This window comes from Mastomys coucha, unplaced genomic scaffold (genome assembly GCF_008632895.1).
Source record: "Mastomys coucha isolate ucsf_1 unplaced genomic scaffold, UCSF_Mcou_1 pScaffold5, whole genome shotgun sequence".
Classification (NCBI taxonomy): Eukaryota; Metazoa; Chordata; class Mammalia; order Rodentia; family Muridae; genus Mastomys; species Mastomys coucha.
In genome coordinates, this window is record NW_022196911.1 from 80,162,109 (window position 1) to 80,170,449 (window position 8,341).

Below are 8,341 nucleotides of genomic sequence, written 5' to 3' on the forward strand. Positions count from 1 at the left end.
CTGACCTCCACAGGCACCCGGTGCACACATGTGGTACACACACATAGATATTTAAAAATGAAGCATTTTTTTAAAAGAAAAAGCCATAAGGATAGCAAAACTATCTCTAAAATAAGTGAAGGTTAAAAATGATGACAATAATAATATACACCAGCAGGCCAGCCTGTAGACGTCATTACAGGCAGGCAATCATTAGGGGAAAAGGTGACTCCAAGTAGCAATGCAGATCTACACAGAGAGATGTGCCCCAGGAAAGAAATGATGAGGATAATACAAAAGTCATGTGTGCTCTCATTTCTGGAACCACCAGTAGACCCACAGTTATGCTGGGTATATGCCTGGCCAGGGAGATCTCAACTTCAAAGCAACCTAGGCTACACATTGAGACCTTGTCTCAAAAATAAACAAACAAACAAATATAAATAAATAAATAATCAGTAAAAAATTGGGCCAGCAAGATGGCTCAGCAGGTAAAAACTCTTACCACCAAGTCTGACAGCCCAAGTTCAATCCCCAGAACCCACGTGCTGGAATGGAAAAACCAACACTAGCAAGTTCTCCTCTGATTGTCACACATGTACATGGCACATGCTCCCCACACCCCGTAAGTGTAAAAGCAAGGGTTTTAAACTTACACCTTGTAATATAATATGCATGACAATCACACAGAAGAGGAAGAAGTATGCAGTAGAACCAAGCTACTAGACTTGGCTAGACTTGTACTGACTTCTAGCCAGTAGAATATCCGTAAGACAACCATGAATCTAATGTAAGTCACAAATGCACATCTTATGTCCAGTAAGGGGTTGATATCTGAAATAAAGAGTCCAGTGGCAGCAACAAAGCCTGGTGAAATACTTAAACATCTCTCCAGAGATAACACACTGATAGCCAGCATCCCTTGATGGAGAAGAACAGCCACAACACGATATCACCACAGGTGCATTAGGATGGCGCATGTTAAAGTGACAGCGACTGTTGCTAAAAATACAGAGGCAGAACTTCCCGCACAGTACTAGGTACGAGGGCCTTGCTGCTGCAAAAATAATTCCACAGAACCTTTCCCTGTTTTATTAACGTGTGTTTTTCATGTGTATACCACATGTATGCACATGCCTGTGGAGGCCAGAAAAGAGCATTGGAGCCCCAGAGCTGCCACCTCAAGAGGTGAACTATTCAATTGAGTGCTGGGAACCGATGCTGGTCCTCTGGAAGAGCAAAGCACTCTCAGGCACGAAGCTACCTCCTCAGCTCCCATCAACATCTTTTAAATAGCACTGTAGATGATCCAGGGTCCACTCCTCATGCATCGCCCCAAGAACTAACATAGAGTGAGATGGTGCCCTACACACACACACACACACACACAGAGACGCGTGCACACACACATACACAGAGAGAGAGAATGTGTGCACACACATACACAGAGAGAGAAAGAGAGATGCGTGCACACACACATACACACAGAGAGAGAGATGTGTGCACACACACACACACACACAGAAACGTATGCACACAGACATACATACACAGAGAGAGAGACGCGTGCACACACACATACACAGAGAGAGAGTTGTGTGCACACACATACACACACACAGAAACGTATGCACACATACATACATACACACAGAGAGAGAGAGACATGTGCACACAGACACACACACACATACAGAGAGAGAAAGAGACGTGTGCACACAAACACACACAGAGACGCATGTGCACACATAGATTCGTGCACACAGACACACACACAGAGAGAGACGCGTGCACACAGACACACACACTGAAAGAGAGATGTGTGCACACAGACACACAGAGAGAGAGAGACGCATGCACACACATACACACACACACAGAGACACATGCACACAGACACACACACACACACACACACACAAGGAATAAAGTGCCCTGGGGCTGGTTGGGATGAAAAGGTTTGGAGATCTGTTATAAAACAACATAAATATACTTATCATTTTAAAATGCATAATTTAGTATATCATATTTTATATTTTAGCCACTCTATATAGGACATACACTAGCATGCTATAAAAAGGGGAGGCTATTTAACATAAAAGGCATTAACAGGAAAACAAATCAACAAAATTTTGAAAAGTTATTATCAAATTTGAGACCTTACTTACAGGTTCTAGCAGCTGAGTACGAACTCGAGGCCACTAACACTCTCCTCTGAAACCTCTTGAGCTAGGTAGGCCCCCACAGTTCAAATCACACTCAGTTCCGCTATCTTCTGCTGTTCTAACTAGTATGGCCCATTAACCCTGCTTAAGGTGTTCAACTGCTTTTCCAGTCCAAAAATTCCACAGTTCACATTCCTCCAAACAAAAGCACAATCAGTCCTATGACAGTAATACCCCAGACCCTAGTACCAACTTCTGTCTTAGGGTTTCTAGTGCTGTGAAGAGACACCATGACCACAACAACCTTTTTTTTTTTTTTTTTTTTTTTTTTTTTTTGGTTTTTCGAGACAGGGTTTCTCTGTATAGCCCTGGCTGTCCTGGAACTCACTCTGTAGACCAGGCTGGCCTCGAACTCAGAAATCCACCTGCCTCTGCCTCCCAAGTGCTGGGATTAAAGGCGTGTGCCACCACTGCTCGGCCACAACAACTCTTATACAGGACAACATTTAATCAGGGCTGGGTTACAGTTTCAGAGATCTGCCTCATTATCATCATGATAATCTCAGACAGATTTGATGATGGAGAAGTTGAGAGTTCTACATCTTGATTCAAAGACAGCAACAAGGCCACACCTCCTAATAGTGACATTCCCTGTGAGCCAGTGAGAGTCATTTTTATTCAAAATATCACATTCTACTCCCTGGCCCCCAACAGGCTTATAGCTATATCATAATACAAAATGCACTTAGTCCAAGTTCAAAAGTTCCAACCTCTAACAGTCTCAACCCTGTGAAAATCCAAAGTCTCTCTGAGAGTTTGAGGCTATCCTGGACTACATAATGAATTAGAGGACAGTGCTATGTATGCAGAGAAACCCTGTCTCAAAAGAGAGAGAGGCAAGGATGGGGCAGATATCTGTAGAGACAAATGGACATTTATAATAAACACCCATCCGCCCTGGAGCTATAATAATCCCACCCATCAGCGCAGTCCCAAAAGGCAAAAGGCAAAATTAACAATGGAGAAAAGAAACAGACACGTGGTGCAGAAATAGACATGGTGGCAGATGCCTGTGACCCCATCACATGGGAGGTAGAGGGACAAGGACAGAGAGGGAACTGGAGGCCACCCAAGGTTACAAAGTGAGCTGCCGACTCCAAGAAAAGTTAAAAATGAGCCAGGGTGGCTGGAGAGATGGCTCAGTGATCAAGCTCTTACAGCTCCTGCAGAGGAACTGGGCTGTGTTCCCAGCCCCCACACAATGGGGCACAACATCTGCAACTCCAGTTCCAGAGGATCTGAGGCCCTCTTCTGGCTTTTGTGGGCACTGCATGCACATGGCGCATAGACATACATGCAGACAAAACACCCATACACAGAAACAGTAACTTTTTTTAAAAGGAAGAGAGGAGGAGAAGTTATTTAACAATAGCAGGTCTGGACCTGGAGCAATAGTTTAACTTCCTGTTGAAAACCAACATCCAACTCTGGAAAAGGAAGAGAAAGCCCAAAGCAAATGGAATGAAGGAGAAAAATAGCTGTGAATGGAAGAAAATGGTCCAAATAGAGGAAAACCTACAAGGCCAAGAGTCAGCTCTTTAAAAAGGGGGCTATCTAGACAAACTTCCAAAATTAGGAGTGAGAGCTGGAGAGATGGCTCATCTGCTAAGAATAGGAGCTCGACTTCCAGAAGTCCCAGCACCCGCATGCAGCTCACAACCATCTATAACTGAGTCCAGGGAGGTCCAGGACCAGGAGGTCCACCCTCCTCTGGTGTCTAGACATGTTGACAAGTTACCCATATGCATAAAATACAGAAGCAAATAAATTGAGAGAGGAAGGGGACCAGCGTGCACACAGCAAGGACTGTATGTCGGACAGCTTTATAGGAAGACAGACACTGACAGCTCAGGTCTAAAGAAAAACATCGGGCTCTCATCACAGAAGGCAGAAGGGGCAACACCTGATTCATCCCATTAGGTCAGTGTGCTGGTACCAAAGCCACAGGAAGCTCCCATCTGTCGTGAACACAGATGCAAAAACCTTGGCAGCCAGGCATGGTGGTGAAACTCTTTGATCCCAGGGCTCGGGAGGCAGACAAATCTCTGTGAGTTTGAGGCTGGCCCAGGCCACCCAGTCTTAAACAATATAAAAATCTTAGTAAATATGAACAAACAGTCCAGAAATGTTCATGTTTTCAAAGGTATACCCCATAGTTAGTTGCCACTTGTCCCAGGAGTACAAGATTAGTTTAACAGCCAAGATCGATGTAACACATGTCAATCAAGATTAGAATATAGTGTCAGCAAATGCATTTGGAAATCCAGCACCAACCCACATCACAAATTCTCAACAAATTGAGACCGGCCTCATCCTGAGAAAGCGAATCTATGCAGAAACCTCATCTGAGAGGAGCTGATAATGCTTTGAGATGAAGGCAGGCCAGGCTTCCACTCTTACCACTCACCAGGGTGCCGGAGGCTGAGGAAGAGAACAGGCTGAGATCATGAAAAAGACTTAGGGTTGTGCTAGGCATGGCGGCTCACACCAGTCATCTCAGCACTTGCAAGCTGAAGCAAGGGGACTGTTGCAAGTTTGCCATCTACTTCCAGGCCAGCCTGGGCTCCACAGAGAGACCTTGTTTCAAACAAACCAAAATAAGTAAGGTTCTCACTTGTGTCTTGACACTAACAAGGAGAACCCAAAAGTTGAAATTAACAGTTTCATTGCAGCACCAAAACCAGGATAATTTCACAAAAGGACCAAGATTTGTCCACAAGAAATTATAAACACTGCTTAGAGAAACTAGATATCAACAAAGGAAGAGAGGGCCCTACAACTTGTGAGTCAGAGTCTTAGGTCTAAGATGGCAATTCTCCCGCATTGATCTGTAAAGTCAGTACAGTGCCCACTGAAATAACAGTGGGTTTTATTTGCTTTTTATTATATTTTCAAACACAGGCCCCGCTGTGTTACCCACAGGGCCTCAAACTCCTGGGCTCAAGCAGTCCTATGCCTCAGCCTCCCAACAAAGGTATATGTACCTATGTCCAGCTCAGCAGGCACAGAAATCTTTATAGAAATCAACAAATTTGGTGCCAGGGGATGTAACTCAGTTGGTAAAGAAATTGTCTAGCATGCATGAAGTTCTGGATTTGATCCCTAGCATAAGCCAGGAGTCCTGTGAGTTTTAGACCAGCCTACCTGAGACCTGGTCTCAAAACAGAATTAACAAATTTATCCTAAAATCTTACGGAAATATAAGGGACCAAACAGCCAGACAATTCTAAAAGTATTAATAGGACTAGTGCTGGCTGCTTTCAAAACATATGCAGTATAAAACAATATATAGCGGGCTGGAGAGATGGCTCAGCGGTTAAGAGTGCTGACTGCTCTTCCGAAGGTCCTGAGTTCAAATCCCAGCAACCACATGGTGGTTCACAACCACCTGTAATAAGATCTGACGCCCTCTTCTGGTGCTTCTGAAGACAACTACAGTGTACTTACATATAATAATAAATCTTTTAAAAAAAACAAAACAAAAAACAATATATAGGGCTGGTGAGATGGCTCAGCTGGTAAGAGCACTGATTGCTCTTCTAAAGGTCATGAGTTCAAATCCCAGCAACCACATGGTGGCTCACAACCACCCATAATGAGATCTGATGCCCTCTTCTGGTACATCTGAAGACAGCTACAGTGTACTTATAATAAATAAATAATAAATAAATAAAATGTTTTAAAAAAACAATATATAATTATGTATTGTTTTATATAATTAATCTTACACTTATGGTCAATTGATTTTGGACAAAAACTGTATTCTCAGATTTCCATACCAGGACCAAAGACAATCAACAGTACACATACAGGTGAGAACTAGCCAAGTTAGCCCAGCAGTCGAGCGGCTCAGGCAGGAGGATCCCCAGCTCCTGGCCAGTCTGGGCTACACAGTAAGACCTTGTCTCAAAAACCAACCAAATACCTGAAAGAGCTCTCATTTCTGAGTAGAAGCATCCATGTGTTTGTGACTTTGGGTTAGACAAAGCCATCTTAAATGTGATACCAAAACTATACTATAAACAGAAAAAAGAAGACAGTTTAAAAAAAAACAACAATAACTAAGGTCTCACTATGTAGCCCTGGCTATCTTGGAACTATGTAGACCAGGGTGGCTTCAAACTCACAGAGATCCACCTGCCTCTGCCTCCTGAGGTCTGGAGTCAAAGGAATTCACCACTACACCTGGCTCAGATTTTATCAATTTTTTTTTATACTTTACCAGAGGTCCTTGAGTTCAATTCCCAGCAACCACATGGTGGCTCACAACCATCTGTAATGGGGATCTGATGTCTTTTTCTGGGGTATCTGAAGACAGCTACAGTATACTCACATACATGAAATAAATAAATCTTTTTTTTTAACTTTTATTGCATTATGATGAAAAAAGTTACATGATTTCAATTTATCTGAATTTGTTAACATTTAAAAACATATTTTAAGTAAATAGAATTGTATCACATTCTTCTTTCCCTTTTGTACCCCAACTCCTCCCAGAGACCCCCCCTTCAATACCTACAATATCTTTTTTGTCATGTTCTTTAAAATTTATAAAATATTATAACAATAAAAAGGAGTGTTATAAAAGTTGTTTGATATAAAACAACAATGAATTTAACAGTCTTATGTAGATGCTTGTCTACAGCAATACTGAAAATACATATGTTTTTCTCAATATAAATTTTAAATAACTCCAAACACATTAACTGTTTCAAAATAATACACCACTGCTAGTATTTTCTTAAATGAATATACATATATAGTCTTTTTGTTTGTTTATTTGTTTTGTATTCAGTAGAGCTTAAAGTCTTGGCTCTTACTGTGGTACAAGCCCAAAATATGAACAATTTTTAGACATTGGATTTCATTGTAATAAGGCTGTACTTCAATGACCCTCACATCACCAAAGGATTTTACCTCCATCGTAGCTAAGCTGAGAGTTGACAGTTCTGCTGCACCAAGGAATGAATTGTAGGCACAATTTTTGGATACAGACTTCCTGCTATGGTCAAAGCTATTTGACTTGAGTGAGTGACTTTATTCTCAGCCCACAGAGAACAGGTTACATTCATTTAAGAGATGGTGTGTGTATTAAGATGGTCTATCCATAAAGTCATTCACCAACTGTTTCAATGAACAATGGTTCTGCTTGGAGGGTGGCACATATATTAGGTGAGGGTAAGAATCTGGTTCATTGGCTGTGATAATTTGGAAAAGCATTCATCTCAGAGAAAGAGTAACTTATAAAGTCTTCTTCGTCAAATTTGATACAAGAGTTACAAACTTCAAGCAAAGCATTCAGTCTCAATTTTTTTTGTTCTCTTACAAGCCCCTAATTTAATTGTCTACGTTTCTTTGGGGTATATAAATACTTTTGAAATATGAAAGCTGTTCTAAAAACCATAGTATAGTGTAAAAACATGAAATAAACAGTACTACTAATAGAGAGGCTGATACTACTAATAGGAGAAGCAAGATTTCAAGACCCTTATGTTGTACACAGCAAGACACTGTCACGAACAAGCTGAAAGTGTATATGGACTGTATAATATTGGACCTATTTCTCCAATTACCAAATTAGAGAGACCATTGGATAACAATCAACAAATTTCTAATTCCTCATATTTTTGGAGTTCAATCGATTAGGATATGTTGGTAATATTAATTTTATATTAAGATATTAAGAGAAAGTAATTGTTACTTCCTGTTGTTTTTGTTGTAAGAGGTGGAATTAGGTTTGTGTGGGTTTGTTGAAAGATTATTTTCTTGCTTCTTCTAGGGTATAGTTTCGCTCCTTATGTTGATGTTTTCCATCTATTATCCTCTGTAGGGTTGGATTTGTGGAAAGATATTGTATAAATTTGTTTTATCATGGAATATCTTGTTTTCTCCATCTATAGTAATTGAGAGTTTTGCTGGGTATAGTAGCCTGGGCTGGCATTTGTGTTCTTGTAGGGTCTGTATGACATCTGCCCAGGATCTTCTAGCTTTCATAGTTTCTGGTAACAAGTCTGGTGTAATTCTGATAGGCCTGCCTTTATATGTTACTTGATCTTTTTCCCTTACTGATTTTAAAATTCTTTCTTTGTTTAGTGCATTTAGTGTTTTTATTATTATGTGACAGGAGGAATTTCTTT